This window comes from Bubalus kerabau, chromosome 15, assembly GCF_029407905.1.
Source record: "Bubalus kerabau isolate K-KA32 ecotype Philippines breed swamp buffalo chromosome 15, PCC_UOA_SB_1v2, whole genome shotgun sequence".
Lineage (NCBI taxonomy): Eukaryota > Metazoa > Chordata > Mammalia > Artiodactyla > Bovidae > Bubalus > Bubalus kerabau.
Window position 1 is genome coordinate 71,466,458 of NC_073638.1, and position 19,024 is coordinate 71,485,481.

Genomic DNA, 19,024 nt, shown 5'->3' on the forward strand with positions numbered 1-19,024 from the left:
TAGAGTGTGCTTGCAGCCCACCTACTACCATAGAATCATGCAGTCGTTTGAACAGCAGTTACTGCCTTTGTACAAAACAAGAAATTCACCAGTTTCAGATGGAAACAGGCTGAAGTCCTGCTTCTTTGTCCATCCTCACTCCTAACTGTGTCCCTGCTTTCCAAGGCGAGGCATCCATCTGTCCAGAATTATTTAGCTAGATTTCTGCCTGGAGGCAGGAAGCTGGGCAACATGGCCAGACTTACATAATGCTCCCAAAGTGTACTTCCACCCTATTTATTTCAGTGATAGAGTTGAGATTCCCTGAGAGGAAGGGAAGGTAAAAATGGAGAGAGACTGGGTTCCTATTTCCCAAGTACTTAATATTCCATGCATGAATTGTTCATCTGTCCCTATTCTCTTTTCCCTGAATCCTAAATTCATTTTACACTCCCAAGATGGAGAGAAAAGGTCCATTCCATCACCTTTCCCCAGGCACATTCTCTTTTTGCAGACACTATTGCCTCCAGAATTCATCAAAACCTTGTATGAAGCTCTCCTTTAAATGTCCCTTTGCAACTCTCTGTATTGGTGACATTGGTACTCTTACCTCAGACCTGTAATTGAAATAAATAGTGCAGAACTATATTCCAGGCATATTTTTTTCTCTGTATACTGGCCAACTCATTTTATCTGCAAATTTTAAACTGCATGGAGATGAATATTAATGGCCATATTAGTATGTTAAGGTGGCATTGAGATTGATGCATGCTAAATGCTCCAACTAGGAGGTGTGGGATTGCCTAGCTCTGAAAATTCCACATGCTCAGTACCTAACTAGACACTCTGGAGACCTATATCTTTTGCTTTTATTCTGCAGGCATATGATTTTCTCTCATCTGAGAGGCTACCTGGGGAAAACTGTCTATCCAACTACGGAAGAAACCAATGCCCACCACCTACATTAATCAGCCCAGACTTTCCCTTTAAAGACAAATAAATCATCAACTAAAGATTACCAGAGATTTTAGACCAAAAAAAAAAAAAATGCTAACGAGAACTCTCCAGATGAACAAACAATAACCTGGAAGAAAATTTGATTTAAAAGAGTATTATCTCTGTGCGCGTGCAAGCTCAGTTGCTTCATTCGTGTCTGACTCTTTGTGATCCCATGGACTGTAGCCCTGTCAGGGAGATTTTCTGGCAAAAATGAGATTTTCCTGGCAAAAATACTGGAGTGGGTTGCCATGCTCTTCTCCAGGGGATCTTCCTGACCCAGGGATTGAACCTGCATCTTCTGTAGTGCAGGTGGATTTTTTCCCACTGAGTCACCAGGGAAACCCAACTATCTGTATCTATATTGCAGCAATTAAAAGTAATGATGCTTTTGTAAAAAAAAAAATATAAGAGATCCAGTGAATACAAATTATGATCATCAATACAATGTGTATGGAATCCTGAAGTTGATTACCTACCTGGAGAACTGAGAGATGAAAATCAAGGAAACCTTTCAGAATACAGAGTCAGAATGAAAAAAAAGTGATAGAAAACATGGGAGAAGTTAATTTAGAAGAAGTATGGATTTAGGGGCTCCAAAGGACATCTAAATGGAGTTTCAAAGAGAATAAAGACCACAGAGAGAAAGAAATAATAATATGCAGAAGAAAATTTCCTTAAGTGAAAGAAAATCACTAGCTTATTTTCTGCTGTTTGTCTCTGTTTTGTTTGTACATTTTATTTTTTAGACCCCACATACAGTTGATAACATACAGTATTTGTCTTTCTCATTCTGACTTATTTTACTAAGCATAATACTCTCTAGGTCCATTCACATTGCAAATGGCAGAATTTCATTATCATCTATGGTTGAGCAATATTTCATTTTGTGTGTGTGTGTGTGTGTGTGTGTTAGTTGTTCAGTTGTGTCCTACTCTTTGTGACCCCATGGGCTGAAGCCTGCCAGGCTCCTTTGTCCACAGGCTTCTCCAGACAAGAATACTGGAGTGGGTAGCCATTCCCTTCTCCTGAGGATCTTCCTAACTCAGGAATTGAATCCAGGTCTCCTGCATATAAAGATAGATGGATCTTCTTTATCCATTCATCTGCTGATGGATCCTTGGGTTCCTTCCATTCCTGCGCTATTATAAATAGTGCTGCTAAGAACACTGGGGTGAATGTATATTTTCAAATTAGTGTTTTTGTTTTCTTCAGATATCTACCCAGCAGTGGAATTGCTAGATCATATAGTAATTCTAGTTTTAGTTTTTTGAGGAACCTTCATGCTGCTTTCCACAGTAGCTGTACCAATTAATGTTCCCACCAACTGTATATAAAGGTTCTCTTTTCTTGTCAACAGTTGTTCAAAAAGACATTTTTTAAGAATTTGTGGTTCAGAATTTTTAGGTTTCATGTATCTTTCTGAAGAAAAAGACTTGACTTTATACTACAGGTAAACTTAAAAAAGGAATTTTTAAAAAGCACAATGAAATCTCATTTTACTAAAGATGTAGCAGAAGCTGGTAAGACTACAAAAGAGAATTAGAGGCTGCAGAAAGTTCTCCTCAAAAAGAAAGTGTGCCCCTTGAATAAATATATAATTAAGAGGTGAAACTGCTCTAGCATATGATGAAGACATATGTTTCCATTAAAAATACAACTCATGCACTCAGTTGAGTGTTTCCTACTATCTGTAGGATCTCCTTCAGGGGAAGGCACTTGCATTGTTTACCTTTGCATCTCAAGAACCTGAATATTTAGCCATCATGACTGTCCCTTAGGCATTTCTTATGTCACCTCTGTGTGTGTGTTAGTTGCTCAGTCCCATTCGACTCTTTGTGACCCCATGAACCATGGCTTGCCAGGCTCTTCTGTCCATGGGATTCTCCAGGCAAGAATACATGTCACCTTATCCACCTAATTCTCTTATGATCATTGCCATACGCAGATAACCACTACTAGCCTGGAAAAATAAGAATGACTGTTAAATTCTGTTCTTTTATAGTTTGCAACCAGAGAACCACCAAATGTTCTTACCCCTATCTTGTCCATGGATTGGAGTTTTCTATCTCCATTCTGCTAGCGTGGGCACTAATTATTAACAAAGAACCTTTCCAAGAAGATCTTAACTTGTCTCCCTTCCTGATTGGTCTTTTTCTTTGATTAAATCCATCATTTATATGAAAAGATTTGACATTGTCAGTGTCAATAATGGAAAAAATATTCTATATATTATTGCAGAAATCATTATTTTTCATATGGTATCCATCCTACAAGCAAGAAAACCCTCTTCAGTATTCTTGCCTGGAAAGTTCCATGGCAACTTCCAGGAAATAGCATTTAAAGGCCAGAGGATGCCCTTCGGGGCTGCAAAGGGGAGGACATGACTGAGCAACTGAGCACATTTCTCCTTTTCTTTTACACAGTTTTTACCTAACCATGTGGCTGAGTAGAACAAAAACTACCTTCCTCTTTTTCCTTTGCAGAATGATGTAGCCATGTTTTGGCTTAAAGAATGTAAACCGAAGTGGCTGTGCAACTTCCAGGAAATAGTATTTAAAGGCTAGAAGATGTCCTTTTGCTCATTTCTTTCTGAGAGGCTGGAAGGGATATTGTCTCACTGGAATGGGAGCAACATGACAAGATAAAAATCTTTATGACATGTTGAAAATGGTAAAATTGGCTCCTGGGTGATGCTACGATCCACATCTCTAGTCATGGAATGGGTATTTTTTATGTACAGAAGAAATAAACCACTTTAATAGTTACACTTCATTCTGAGATTTCTGCCACTCATGTAAATATTGAATTGAAAAAAAAAATTATGGTTACAGGACAGTAAGGAGATCAAACCAGTCAATTTTAAGGGAAATCAACCCTGATTACTCTTTGGAAGGACTGATGCTGAAGCTGAAGCAGCAGTATTTTGGTCACATGAAGCAAACAGCTGACTCATTGGAAAAGTCCCTGATGCTGGGAAAGATTGAGGGCAGAAGAAGAGAGCATCAGAGGATGAGAGGGCTGGATGGCATCACCAATGCAATGGACATTAACTTAGGCAAACTTTGGGAGATGGTGAGAGACATGGAGGCCTGGTGTGATGCAGTCCATGGAGTCGCAAACAGTCAGACACGCCTGGGCGACTGATCAACAATAACAATCATTCAATCTCAAACAATTTCCAGCTCTACAGAGGTGGTTGACCACATCCGCTCCTACAGTGGAATTTGGTTGCTGACCCAGCCTCACCTTTCATGTTGGCACCTGCCTGTCTCCCATCACGATATTAGACTTCTTCAGTGACCATCAGGACTGTGTCTAAAACCCGCCTTCTAACATTGGATCCTACTATATTCCTCCATATACTATATATTATTTCTACTGCAACCGTTCACCATTTCTTGTTTTCCATTCTGTCATCCATAAAGTTTTCCTTTCCCTTCTTCTTCTCTGCTTACTTCCTCTTCAAGCCTTTGATTTACCCATCATGCTTTTCTGATCTAATTTTTTTTTTCTGTGCACATCAATTTCAACAATCTACCAAAAGATTAAGAAATACGGAATTCCTAATCATTTTGAAAACTCAGAAAAACCCCGTGGGATGTATGAAAACTTACTGAACCATTATTATCTTTTAAAATATTCACTTTTAGGTGTCTTCAAAAAATAAAAAATGAGAGGTGAATTTACTCCTGAAATGTTTGTTTGTACATCCTACTATTAATATAATATCTGTTCCTAAGTGTGGTTATAGTTTATCAGTACATTATTTAGATATTTAAAAGAAGGAGATAAAAACAGCATAGGTAACAACACATACACAGACACTCAAGTAAACAAAATATATAGTCTACATATTAATATTCTCTAGATCTGGAAAAAGCAGCCATTGGATATTTTTGTGACATCTTCCCCTCCATATATGTATACACAGTTGCTGACTTCTATTTTAGTGTTCTCTTATGCAGTGTTTTAGTACTTCTTGTTACTAGTAAGTCCAAATTCAAAATTTGATGAATACTTTGCAATTACATCCAATTTAGGTGCCTTCTGCAGTTTATTTTCAAGATCTCTCACTTCTGTTGGCACTCATTTCAGCATCGTTGTGCTCTTTCTCATCTGCTAGAGTGGAGATTGTCAGCATTCTGGAATCTGTCAGGAGGCTTAAGGGTGCCCATCTCAATCCAGGGGAAAAAATGACAAAAGGAAGCATTATGCCTCATTAAATGATATTACAGACACTGCGGTGTTCTAATCTGTAATTGAAAATAATTTCAGAATCACACAAAGAATGATCTCCTGTGAATTTTCTAACACCTTCAAATTCAGATCAGTTTTAAGACATTTATTGATTATATTATACAGTCAAACCATCCAAGCCGGAAAAGCTGTTTCTCTCCATTCTGAGTTGATAGTTTAGAGACAAAGCAGAACCTTCAAGAGAGAAGGGAAAAAAGCCCTACTTGGGAGTCAGAATTTGAGTAGGATTTTCCTGCCATAGACTGATGTCCATTTAATTCGCAAAGCCTTCAGCACCAGCAGTCCTTGTTGTTGGTGCTACAGACTGAGAACGAGCAGGCGTGCTGACTACTTCACCTCCTGAGTTGTTTGTTCCAGGTGAAAGTTGAATCACATCCATGACTCAGCAAGAAGCTTGCATTTGCCTGGAAAGGTTGTTGAGGATTGGAGACGGACAAAGGGCTTTCACTGTCTCTGGCTGACAGTCAAGTTCCTCTCAGCAACAATGCACTTTTGCAGGAGGGAAAAGCTAAGGAACGAAAGCAGCAGGACAATTACAGCAGTGATTTCAACAGTTGGGATATCTAGGGTGATTTGCTCTTCCTCAAGTATTCTAGTCCTAGAAGTGGTTTGTGGCTTCAATGGGACCAACTACAGTCACGTAAATTGAATTGCATTCAATCTCATATTTGAGCCCCAATACTATACATCAGACACTCTGCTACACATTAGCAATAGATGTTTCTCTACTACAAAAGCTAACATCGGCGGGGAAGGAGAAGGTAGGTCAAGGTGGGGGCAAAGAAATGCCTGGGCTTCAAATTAAAATCAGGTCAAGGTACAGGCAGGAATTAAAATAAATAGTAATGATACTGGAAAATATGTTACGTCCATGGGTAATACAAAGGAAGAGGTGGAGAGGAAGGAACTTCAGTGAAAATTCTTTAGTATCCAGAGAAAGAAACTTAACAGATGAGACGGCATTCTGTATGATTTGGATGGGCTTTTTTGTGTCATTATATGTTATCTATCAACCAAAGCATTAAGAAAAGTGTGCATTTTTCTGTCCATGATCACATCACATTTTAAATACATCTGCAATAACCTGATGTAAGGAACAATTAGTTCACAGGATTCTTATCACATTTGAAGGAGATAATAAAATAAAATCTTTAGACCTTTTCAACCACAGACTATGCACTAGAATAGATGATGCATGAGAGCAGAGACTTTGCCATTTTCACCTGTTGTGTTCTTAGGGCCTAAAACACTATAGGGCATATATTATAGGTTTGAGAGTGAATGAATGAATGAATGAATGGAGAAAGCCGTGCTGCAGACACAATTGTCAAAAGGTACTGAAGCAACCAAGTACATATCCTTAAAAGACAAAAAGAAAGTAAAGATAACTTTATTTCCAATTCCATTTTAATGGCAGCAAACGCAAACGCTATTTCTAAGTAAATACACCTATGGGAAATAGTTTTTTAAAATAGTATTATAAACTATTCTTTCTATAAAATTCCTGGAAGAAAACATAGGCAGTACACTTTGATATTAGTTTTAGCAATATTTGGGGGGAGGTCTGTCTCAAGAATGAAACACAAAAGCAAAAGTAAAAATAAAATAAATAGGAGTCTGTCAAACTAAAAAGAAGAAAGGAAACCATCAACAGAATGAAAAGGAAGCCTACTGAATGGAAGAAAATATTGCAAATGATAAATCTGATAAGGGGTTAATAAACAAAATATACAAAGAACTCATCCAACTCAACATAAAAAAAAACTCAGTCTGATGAGCTTATTGAGACCCCTTAGGGTTAGCCAACTTCTTCAAGGACACACTGCTTATGGCAAAATGAGAAGGAAAACTCAAAACTTCTGAACCACAGGATTTGGGTGGGCGATTATGGGAAGCATAGGGCTTCCCCAGTGGTTCAGGGGTAAAGAATCTGCCTGCAATGCAGGAGAAGCAGAAGACTCCAGAGTAATCCCTGGGTCAGGAAGATCCCCTGGAAGAGGAAATAGCAACACATTCCAGTATTCTCACCTGGAAAAAATCCTGTGGAATGAGGAGCCTGGCAGGCTACTGCCCCTGGGCTTGCAAAGAGTCAGCCATGACTAAGGAAGCACGAGGAAGCTACGGGAAGCACAGACTTTAAATCAGACCAACAGGGAATGAATGCTGCCTCCCATAATCAAGTAAGATAAAGTCAGATATAGTCCTTTGCCTGATTGTCTAGTTTTCCATCTCAGCTCTTTTATTTGCTAGCTGTGTGATCTCAGGCAAGATATGCAATTTCTTAGAAACTTAGTTTCTTCACCCGTAAAATAGATTACAAGTAAAGAAACTATTTTAAAAAGTTGCTGTGGAGATGAAATGAGTTAATGAAAGTAAGTGCTTAGTATAACATCTGGCATAAAGTAATTGCTCAACAAATACTTTTAGAGGTAATTTAGTTTCTTTTTACCAAACCTAAAACTTTTTAAATTTGATAACTCAATGAAATTACCCTTAATTTAAACACTTATCTCAGTGCCTAGAGCAAATAAGTCTTTATCCTCTCTGTTCTCTCCCATTATAATAATCTTCCTAATAATTTTTGGGTGTAGTTTTGCACAAACCTCTTATTAGGTGGGAGTAATTCATTTAAAGTAAATAATGTGGGAAATCCTAAATTAGAAAGAGATATATATATATATATACATACATATGTCTGATTCACTTTGCTGTACACCTGAAAATAACACAACATTATAAATCAACTATACTCCAACACAATTTTTGTTAAAAAAGATGTCAAACAAAGTAACAGTAGAACATGAAAACTGAACCTAGGATTTTTAATAAATGTAGGTATGAACTTAAATGGAGAAGGAAATGGCAACCCACTCCAGTATTCTTGCCTGGAAAATTCCATGGACAGAGGAGCCTTGCAGGCTACAGCACATGGGGTTGCAAAGACTCGGACATGAATGAGTGACTAACACACACACACGCTCGCACAGACACACACACACATGAACTTAAAAGAGAAAAAAAGGAAGAAAGAAAGGAGGGAAAGAATGAAGGAAGGGAAGAGGACCTGATAGTCTACTAGTTCAAATGGTTCCTTTTATTCCACATTTCTATGATATCTCTCGGAGAAGGCAATGGCAACCCACTCCAGTACTCTTGCCTGGAAAATCCCATGGACAGAGGAGCCTGGTAGGCTGCAGTCTGTGGGGTTGCTAGGAATCGGACACGACTGAGTGACTTCACTTTCACTTTTCACTTTCATGCATTGGAGAAGGAAATGGCAACCCACTCCGGTGCTCTTGCCTGAAGAATCCCAGGGACGGGGGAGCCTGGTGGGCTGCCATCTATGGGGTCGCACAGAGTCGGACACGACTGAAGCAACTTAGCAGCAGCAGCAGCAGCACGATATCTCTGAATATACTCTACCAATGTGGATGACAAAGTAATTTTCCTCAACAGGGAGTCTGATATATTTTCAGAATGGTCATTATAAAGTGAAGTTTTCTCAACATTGTACCTTTTTGGTAATACTAGCCTATGAATTCCAGCTATTAAATCTCAATCATAGCAATGAAAGGTTAAACTAAAAATCCTTTCTATCAGTAATTTAAGGATTTAATATCTTGTCCAGAATGAATGATGCTATATACCCATGCAAAGGAGAAGGGTGTGGAGCAGAGAACACTGTCTGTGCTTTATATCTTATTTTGAAGACAACTAGAGGCACAGATTTGCCTCTAAACTTCAAGAAAGAGGCCATCTTCCCAGTGACTCGATGTTATCTAAATTAAAGGAGCAGGTTTCAGATTCTACATTCTTTCCTTTAAAGAGAATATTTGTTGTTGTTCAGTCACCCAGTTGTGTACAGCTCTTCATGGCCCCATGGACTGCAGCACTCCAGGCTTTCCTGTCCCTCGTCATCTCCTGGAGCTTGCTCAAGTTCATGTCTATTGCTTAGTGGTGCCATCCAGCCATCTCATCCTCTGGCACCCTCTTCTCCTTCTTCTCTGTCTTTCCCAGCATCAGAGTCTTTCCAGTGAGTTGGCTGTTCATTATTAGGTGACCAAAATATTGGAGCTTCACCTTTAGCATCAGTCCTTCCAATGAGTATTCAGGGTTGATTTACCTTAAGATTGACTGGTTTGATCTCCTTTCTGTCCAAGAGACTCTCAAGAGTCTTCTCCAGCAACACAGTTTGAAGGCATCAATTTTTTGGCACTCTACCTTCTTTACAGTCCAGATCTCACAACCATACATGAACTGGAAAGACCATAGCCTTAATGATAAGGACCTTTTTCAGCAAAGTGATGTCTTTGCTTTTCAACACGCTGTTTAGGTTTGTCATAGCTTTCTTGCCAAGAAGCAGTTGCCTTCTGATTTCATGGCTGCAGTCACCAACCGCAGTGATTCTAGAGACTAAGAAGAGGAAATCTGTTACTGCTTCCAACTTTACCCCCTGTATTTGCACTGAAGTGATGGGACCGAATGACATGATCTTAGTATTTTTTAATATTTAATATTTAGTTTTAAGGCAGCTTTTTCACTCTCCTCCTTCACCCTCATCAAGACTTTCTTTAGTTCTTCTTCGCTTTCTGCCATTAGAGTGTCATCATCTGCATATCTGAGGTTGTTGATGTTTCTCCTGCCAATCTTGATTTCAGCTTGTAACTCATCCTGCCCAGAATTTCTTATGATATGCTCAGTGTATAAGTTAAATAAACAAGGTGACAACAAACAGCTTTGTCACACTTCTTTCTTAATCCCGAACCAGTCAGTTGTTCCATACAAGGTTCTAACTGTTGCTTCTTGGCCCACATGTAGGTTTCTCGGGAGGCAGGGAAGATGGTCTGGTATTCCCATCTCTTTAAGAGTTTTCCACAGTTTGTTATGATCCACACAGTCAAAGTTTTTAGCATAGTCAATGAAACAGAGGTAGATGTTTTTCTGGAATTCTGCTTCCCAGAAAAACAGGAAGGTTTGATAAAGATTAAATTAAATTCAACAAAAATTACTGAATATTAATTATGGGTCAAGCATTCTGCTTGGCAAACTTATTTTAAAGAGCTCATGAAGAGGGCAAATGGAGACATAAATACACACGAAACAAATATGTATTGTCATGGACTTCTTTTTTCATTTAGTACACTTCATTCTATTAATCATTAAAATAGAAAATTAAAAAGAACAAAGCAAGAAGGAGAATTACTGACACATACAACTACAAAGTAAAAATGTAGAGTTGACTTCAGTTCGAATTGACCCAGTGGCACTAAAAAGCAAGTTTCTCTTTCTTAAATACGATCATTCTTATTGCCAGAAGCTCCTTCTCCAAAAGTTCACCCACCCACACTGTGTGATCAAAAAAGGCCTAGAGAGCCTTTGAGTCTCACGTCACCCGTTTCCTAGGCCCTTTGTGGGAAAGAAAAACGTGTTTCATAGAGTGGTCATCAAACAAAGCCTAAGATTTACTCTGTTACTGTGCTCTGTGTCAATCACTGAACAAACAGTTATGGTTAAAGGGATGGGAAATGCTGACCGATCCTTAGAGCCTAGGTTTAGGTAAAATGTCGCAAGCTATTTGACAATGGGGAAACAGGTGTATCACTCATAGGAAACAACCACACTGATGACCAGAGAAAGGTGTGTGTGTGTGTGTGTTAGTGGAAATGACAGGATGTTGTGATGGCGTATAGATCCTACAAAGACAACTGACAAATACTTATTATAGACACTGAATTCAATTTAATGGGCAGCAAAAAGAGAAGGTGGTTTTCTTCATGGGGAGCAAGATAAAATTTCAAGAAGTTGATTTTTCAGTAGTATTATCAAGGGCGAGTAGGATTTCATACTATTATTTTCCATTCAGGTCTGGGAATGAGTCCAAGTAAAAGAAAATGTTTGTAGAACTCTTTTTTTTAAAGACTTTTTTTTAAAGAACACTTTTTTTTTAAAGACTAGCCTTGCAAAATTTGCAACATATGCACTAGAAAAGCCTAGACCTTCGCAATTTTTAGAAACAAAAGTGTTACTTGACAAAATGCATTAGAAGCACTGCCTTCTATATCTTCTTTTGGAGACTCACATTCAAAGCATTCCAAACAATTTGTATTTTGTGTTTTATTCCTTAATTTCTCTCTTCTCTCCCCAAATAAATTTTGTTCATTTCAATTTAAACCACAGTGCTTTCAAGTCATGGGCCTGGATGTGCCATGTTTAATTTACCAAATGAATATATGATCATTTACATTTTCATAAACTGTGCTTTTGTTTGATGAGGCATGAATGTTTGTCTTGATTCATACGAGCTTTAATTTTCTTTCAAGGAAAAGATGCATCCACATTGCCATTACTGAGGAGAGAAAGATGTGCATTTTTCAGAGAGGGATTGCCAAGTTCCTGCAACGTCTGGACTCTGCCTTAGAATAGGTGGCAGACTCTGTTATAGCTTTACTGAAGCTGGACTGGGGACACTTGTGGGAGAGGTGCAAAGCTCAAAGTACATAGAAAACCCTTTTTCTCTCCTTTGTTTTAAAACCTCTTCCTTGTTCCCACTTGTTTTGCTTCTGTGACTGATTTCTTCCTTTCAATCATTGTTATTATTCTGAACTACACTGAGCTGCCTTAACTACGTGGGGTGTGTGTGCTGGCATGAAGATGACTTCAGATGCATCTTGGTTTCATTAATCTCAGTACAATATTACTAACAAAGGAGGCTTGCAGCAGAGTTCTGGGAAGCTCAGAGCACCACAGAGCATGGCAAATACTTATGAGGAGAGGGGAGGGAGCAGGAAGTTTGAGCTTTTAGGACACTGGAAACTTAGGAACAGTAGGCTGGAGACTGACTGCTGTGTTTCCCAGCTGGTGTGTAATATTGCTAGGATTCCATTTGCTTAAAGAATTAAGAGGATTGGGTGTTTGCAAATATGTCCTTAAACAGAAATGAGTAGATTATTAAGAGAAAGTACATATAAATGGACAGTGGTATGATAAGAAATTGGATATTTTCACACTTCTTGTGTGTGTGTGTGTGTGTGTGTGCACGCACTTAGCCTTGCAGGACCTCAATTGTGCCAAAACAAATGAGGCAACACAAAACCAGACTAAGGAATACAATAGAGAAGTATATCCCTCCCAGGTTATCACAGCTGAAATCATTGCACATTTTTATATTGTTTTTTGTTGTTTTTGTCTGAGTACATGATGGAGTGCCTTGGAAAGGAAAGAAATTCCCTAGAGGCTAGCCATAATAAGGATGTGTAAATTTCGTAGTAAGCAAGTATTTGCAGCAACAATTGCAGCATGGACAATTGTTCTAGGAGCATCTGCAGATCTTCATAGCCTAGAGCTCAGGTATAAAGAGCATTGCAATTGAGATACAAATTTACTCCCAAACTTTAAGCTGCCTTGTGTGCTAAATTCATAGTTTTGTTTTCAAAAATTGGAAATTATGTTAGTCAGAGTTCCCAGAAGAACTGAAATGATATGATATAACATGATATAATATAATATGATATTATGTAATATAATATCAGTTCAGTTCAGTCGCTCAGTCATGTTTGACTGTTTGCAACCCCATGGACTGCACCATGCCAGGCTTCCCTGTCCATCACCAACTCCCAGAGCTTGCTCAAATTCATGTCCATTTTGTTGATGATGCCATCCAACCATCTCATTCTCTGTCATCCTCTTCTCCTCCTGCCTTCAATCTTTCCCCTCTTCGGGATCTTTTCTAGTGAGTCAGTTCTTGGTATCTGGTAGCCAAAGTATTGGAGTTTCAGCTTCAGCATCAGCCCTTCCAATGAATATTCAGGACTGATTTCCTTTAAGATGGACTGGTTCAATCTCCTTGCAGTCCAAGGGACTCTCAAGAGTCTTCTCCAACACCACAGTTCAAAAGCAACAAATCTTTGGTGCTCAGCTTTCTTTATGGTCCAACTCTCACATCCATACATGACTACTGGAAAAAACATAGCTTTGACTAGATGAACCTCTGTTGGCAGAGTAATGTCTCTGCTTTTTAATATGCTGTCTAGGTTGCTCATCGGAGAAGGCAATGGCACCCCACTCCAGTACTCTTGCCTGGAAAATCCCATGGATGGAGGAGCCTGGTAGGCTGCAGTCCATGGGGTTGCTAAGAGTTGGACACGACTGAGCGACTTCACTTTCACTTTCACACATTGGAGAAGGAAATGGCAACCCACTCCAGTGTTCTTGCCTGGAGAATCCCAAGGATGGGGGAGCCTGGTGGGCTGCCGTGTATGAGGTCGCACAGAGTCGGACACGACTGAAGCGGCTTAGCAGCAGCAGCAGCTAGGTTGGTCATAGCTTTTCTTCCAAGGAGCAAGCATCTTTTAATTTCATGGCTGCAGTGAAAATCTGCATTGATTTTGGAGCCCAAGAAAATCAAGTCTGTCACTGTTTCCATTGTTTCCCCATCTATTTACCATGAAGTGATGGGACAGTGTGCCATGATTTTCGTTTTTGTATGTCAAGTTTTAAGCCAGCTTTTTCACACTCTTCTTTCATGTTCATCAAGAGGCTCTTTAGTTCTGCTTCGCTTTCTGCTGTAAGGGTGGTGTCATCTGCATATCTCAGGTTATTGATATTTCTCCCGGCAATCTTGATTCCAGCTTGTGCTTCATGCAGCCTGGCATTTCGCATGATGTACTCTGCATATAAGTTAAATAAGCAGGGTGACGATATACAGCTTTGATGTACTCCTTTTCCTATTGGAACCAGTCTGACGTAGTGTTGGCCAAAACGTTCATCTGAGTTTTTCTGTAAGATCTTGTGAAAAATCCAAGGGAACTATTTGGCCAATCTAATCTAACATAACATAACCACAAATATAAATATATGGAGAGAGAGATATTTATTTTAAGGAATTGGCTTACACTATTGTGAAGACAAGCAGGTCTGTAATCCTCAAGGCAGGCCAGTAGGCTGACTGTTCAGGCAGAAGTTGATGATATAATCTTAAGTCTTGAGTCTGAGACTCAAGAGACTTAATTCTTTCATCCGAAATTCTTAGGTTTCATCAGGAACCTAAGTATTTTCTCTTACAACCTTCAACTGAGTGGGTGAAGATTATCCACATTATTGGAGTGGTGATGGTGGTAATATGCTTCTCTCAAAGTCCACTGACTTAAATGTTAATCTTATCTAGAAAATATTGTCACAGAAACATCTAGACTGGTATCTGACCCAACAACTGGATACTACAGCCTAATCAGTTGATACATAAAATTATCACAAGAACCAATAGTTGAGATGTGTGTGTATGTGTAACACAGAGAGCTCTTTCCTCCCATACTGTCATTATAAACTATAAATATTAAAGTAAATATGTGTGTATGTTTGCAGCTTCCCAGGTGCTGGCGCTAGTAGTAAAGCATCCACCTGCCAATTCAGGGGACATAAGAGATGTGGGTTCGATCCCTGGCTCGGGAAGATCCCCTGGAAGAGGGCACGGCAACCCACTCCAGTGTTCTTGCCTAGAGAATCCCATGGACAGAGGAGCCTGACAGGCTACAGTCCATAGGGTTGCAAAGAGTCTGACAGGACTCAGCAAGAATGCACACATATATTTGAAGAGATGTAACTGTCTGTGTATCTCATATTATGAAACAGATTGTTTTTTAACCCTGACTTCATAACTGAAGCCAAGTATTTTAAAAAAGGAAGCTGCAAAAAAAAAAAAAAAAAGAAAGAAAGAAACAAACCTGGGGAAATACTTTCAGGTATGCTTCTAGCTCAATTTGTCAGAGGCATCATTTTTATAAAGGCCCATAGTTAGGCTGTATTCTAATTACTAAATATTGAACTGATATAAGGTAGAATTAAGAGAAAAATTAACCAGGTGCAAACGTTTCCCCTCTGTGGTATATTCTCCATATCTGTAAAATGAAAACAATAATACAAAGTTAGGCACTCAATCTCACAAAACTCTGAAATAGGGAAGGTTGTAGGCACTCATGTGCTTTGAGAAGAGAGAGGCCATAAATATTATAGCTTATTTAAATTTCTTTCATAGTAGACAAACATCCCAAAATTGTTTTCTAATTTATCCTGCCCTAGGGTCAATTTTTGGAGAAGGCAATGGCACCCCACTCCAGTACTCTTGCCTGGAAAATCCCATGGATGGAGGAGCCTGGTGGGCTGCAGTCCATGGGGTGGCTAAGAGTCGGACACCACTGAACGACTTCACTTTCATTTTTCACTTTCATGCATTGGAGGAGGAAATGGCAACCCACTCCAGTGTTCTTGCCTGGAGAATCCCAGGGACGGGGGAGCCTGCTGAGCTGCCGTCTATGGGGTCGCACAGAGTCGGACACGACTGAAGTGACTTAGCTGTTAGCAGCAGCAGCAGGGTCAGTTTAACTAACATGCACCAAATGAGTTCAGAAAGCTTATGACATCATGGAACACGTAGTACCAAAAAAAACCAAAAAAAATGGGTTGATGATTTTTTCATTTCTATCCGTCTAAATTTCAGCAATAATTCAGTATGGTTCAGGTTCTATAGCCACAGCAGTCTGATTTATCCAAATAAAAAACAACCCACTCTGCTCACGTATTACTCTCATTTATCTCCAGTTTGTTTCATTAACTTTGTGAGATTCATTTACAAAAGAAGAGGGTTGAACTGGATGCCAGTGAAGGTCCCTTCTAATTCAGATTCCAGAGCTCTTAGTCATCAAAGTGATATACTTTTAAGTGAAAAGGAAGAATGTCATGCATACTCCCTGCTCAAAGATGCTCTATTGAGTTTGGGAGGAGATAGATGTTAAGAAACAAAATCAGTCTAGTTAACTCAGAACAGGCTGCTTATCCTTTCATTCAGCAGTTACATCCTCTTGGCAAGAAACTAATGAGGAGAGGGATGATCCAGCTTGAATCTAACCTGCCTGTTCTCTTCTTAACAGGAATGTTATCAGTGTGCTAACTACCCATTTCCCTTTGTTTTCAGAATAATATAATTGCTTTACCTGTCCTCTTTTGCATTATCACCTTCCCAGGACAAGGCCTTCAACTATTCATTTCCTTGATGAAATAATGTATATGGCTTGATTTCCACCCTTTCTTTCTTACATGTGATAGCCATATAATTTTTTGCTTTGCTTGTTCTTGCCTTCATGTGGTTTTGAAACTTCATAAAAGGAATGCAACTTTGTGAAGCCCTTGTGTTTGAGTGTGTGTGTGTGTGTGTTGCTCAGTCCTGTTCAACTCTTTGCACCCTTAGCAGACACCTTTACAGCACAAGTACCACAGGAAGAAGAGTTAATTCTGAATACTATCTGGGCACATGGATTTCAGCCTTGGCTTGCCACTCATTGTGAGACTCAGCATAAGATACTTTGTCTCACTAGTTCTCCCATTTCCTTATCCAGGCCAGTTGAGTTCTCTGAGCTCTCAATTTCTTTTGTTCAAAAAGGACTTAATCTTTTACATATCAATCATGTTACAAACAAGTCTACAGGCCCAAATTGGAGTTGCTTATGCCAAGCTCCAGGTCACCAAACTGAGACTTAATCACACTTTCAGCTCTCCTAGAAATGGAATCTCAAACCAGTAAATCAGGTATCACCTGATAGGTACTAGATAGGTAATCAGCCTGAAAGACCTCAAATGTCCCCTAAAGGAAAGTAACATTACACACTCAATCTCCTTCCTTGCCTAGCATAACTCCCTCCTTTCTGGCTATAAAAGTCTAGCATTTTGTACGGCTAAGAGCTCTTTTCTGTCTGCTAGATTGAATGCTGCCTGATTCATGATTTGTTGAATAAAGTCAATAAGATCTTTAAAATTTACTCAGTTGAATTTTAATTTTTAACAGCCTAAATAGAAATATAAATCAAAAGATAATCTAAAGCAACATTCATCTAGACTAAAATTTCTCAGAGAATGGATTTGTAAAGTTCTGCATTTAAATGAACAAAGATATCCTTTGGACTGTGGCAAGAAATATTTTGTCCTGCAAAAGACAGGGCAACTTAGGAGATCTCAACCCATGTTAGGCTTTCCTGGGCTTCTCTCCGCAATTGAATTAGTATGTTGGAGATTCAGTTTTTTAGGAGCAGGTATGGCTTCCAGAGAACAAGGATGGAGAGGCTGATTACAAGTGAAAAATGTTTATTTTCTCATTCTGGTTAATAAATTTAATATTTATTTTGGGGCACAGAGAAATCTTATGAGAAACTATTCAAAATATTTTAAAAAATTCATTAGGCCAAAAGAAAAAACAACTTAAAAATAGAGTTCCCATATGATTCAGCAATCCTACTCCTGGGCATATATCCAGAAAAGGCAAAGGTGTAATTTGAAAAGATACATGCACCCCGGTGTTCATGGCTGCTGCTGCTGCTGCTAAGTCGCTTCAGTCGTTTCCGACTCTGTGCGACCCCATAGACAGCAGCCCACTAGGCTCCTCTGTTCCTGGGATTCTCCAGGCAGCACTATTTAAATAGCCAAGATATGAAAGTAACTTAAATGTCCACTAACAGATGAATGTGTGTATACACACACACACACACACACACATATGTGTATGAATGTTACTTTGCTATAAAAAGGAAAATAATTTCATTTGCAGCAATGTGGATGGACCTAGTATAGGCTAAGTCACTTCCGTTATGTTTAAATCTGTGTGACCCTATGGACTGCTGCCCTCCAGGCTCCATGAAGTTCTCCAGGCAAGAATACTGGAGTGGGTTGCTGCGTCCCTCTTCCCAACTCAGAGATTGAGCCCATGTCTCTTAACTCTAACCTACATTGGCAGGCATGTTCTTTATCCCTAACACCACCTGGATGAACCTATTATCATATTAAGTGAAATCAGACAAAGACAAATATCATATGATATCACTTACATGAGGAATCCCAAAAAATGATGCAAACACACTTATCTACAAAACAGAAATAGACTTATAGACTCGCACACATAGAAAAGGAACTTACGTACCAAAGGGGAAATTGGGAAGGAAGGATAAATTACAAATTTGAGATTAACAGACGTAGACTACTATATAAAATAAACAAGGACCTAGGAAACTATATTCAATGTCTTGTAATAACCTATAGTAGTAAAGAATCTGTAAAAGAATATATATATATATATATATATATATATATTTAAAACAGAATCACTTTGTTGTACATCTGAAACATCGTAGTCAACTGTACTTCAATAAAGAAAACATCAAAAGAAAAAAAAATAGACCCCAAAAAACTTCCTTAAACAAAGGACTTCTTTAAATTATTTTTCTGGTGTCTTCTTCATTTTCTCTGTTAGACATAAGTGTATTAAAGGTGAGGTGGGAGTATTGGAGGAACTGGAATAAAGGCTTTTGAAATCTTAATAAAGTCATGGAAGGCAAACTCCATTCCGTTAATGTTGGTAACTTCAGAGAAGTGCGATTACAATGTCCAATAGACATTAATAACTTTTTAAATATTTGGCTGTTTGTTTTATGACAGGAAATGATTACTCTCAAATCCATATTTGTTTTTCTTAAAAATCATATTATTCATCCATTGTTACATATTATTCATCATATTGTTACCGAGAATGCACACATACTAGGCTTGGACTTGGATGCCCAGAGTTAATAATAAATAAGCATCAAATGAAACAGTTAACATAAAAGTATTTTATAATTTTAGGTTATAAGAAAAATTAATGGTCTGTGGTCCACAGAAGCAGTCACTGAAAACATTGTATCATAATCCTATTTGTGTGTATGCCTATAAGTCACTCAGTCATGTCTGACTCTTTGTGACCCCATGGACCGTA

The 19,024-nt window shown here is 38.7% G+C and overlaps 1 long non-coding RNA gene across 2 annotated transcripts in view; it reads right to left on the reverse strand.

The window, feature by feature from the left end:
* Positions 1 to 19,024, reverse strand: part of LOC129629332 (uncharacterized) — a 98,210-nt gene that overhangs the window by 46,580 nt on the left and 32,606 nt on the right. The window contains exon 3 of one of the 2 annotated variants that reach the window (XR_008703169.1): positions 5,300 to 5,743. The exons of the other annotated variant lie outside the window; for it this stretch is intronic. This is a non-coding gene — a long non-coding RNA (uncharacterized LOC129629332). Of the gene's footprint in view, positions 1 to 5,299; positions 5,744 to 19,024 lie in introns of those variants that run through there. 2 annotated transcript variants of the gene reach the window in all.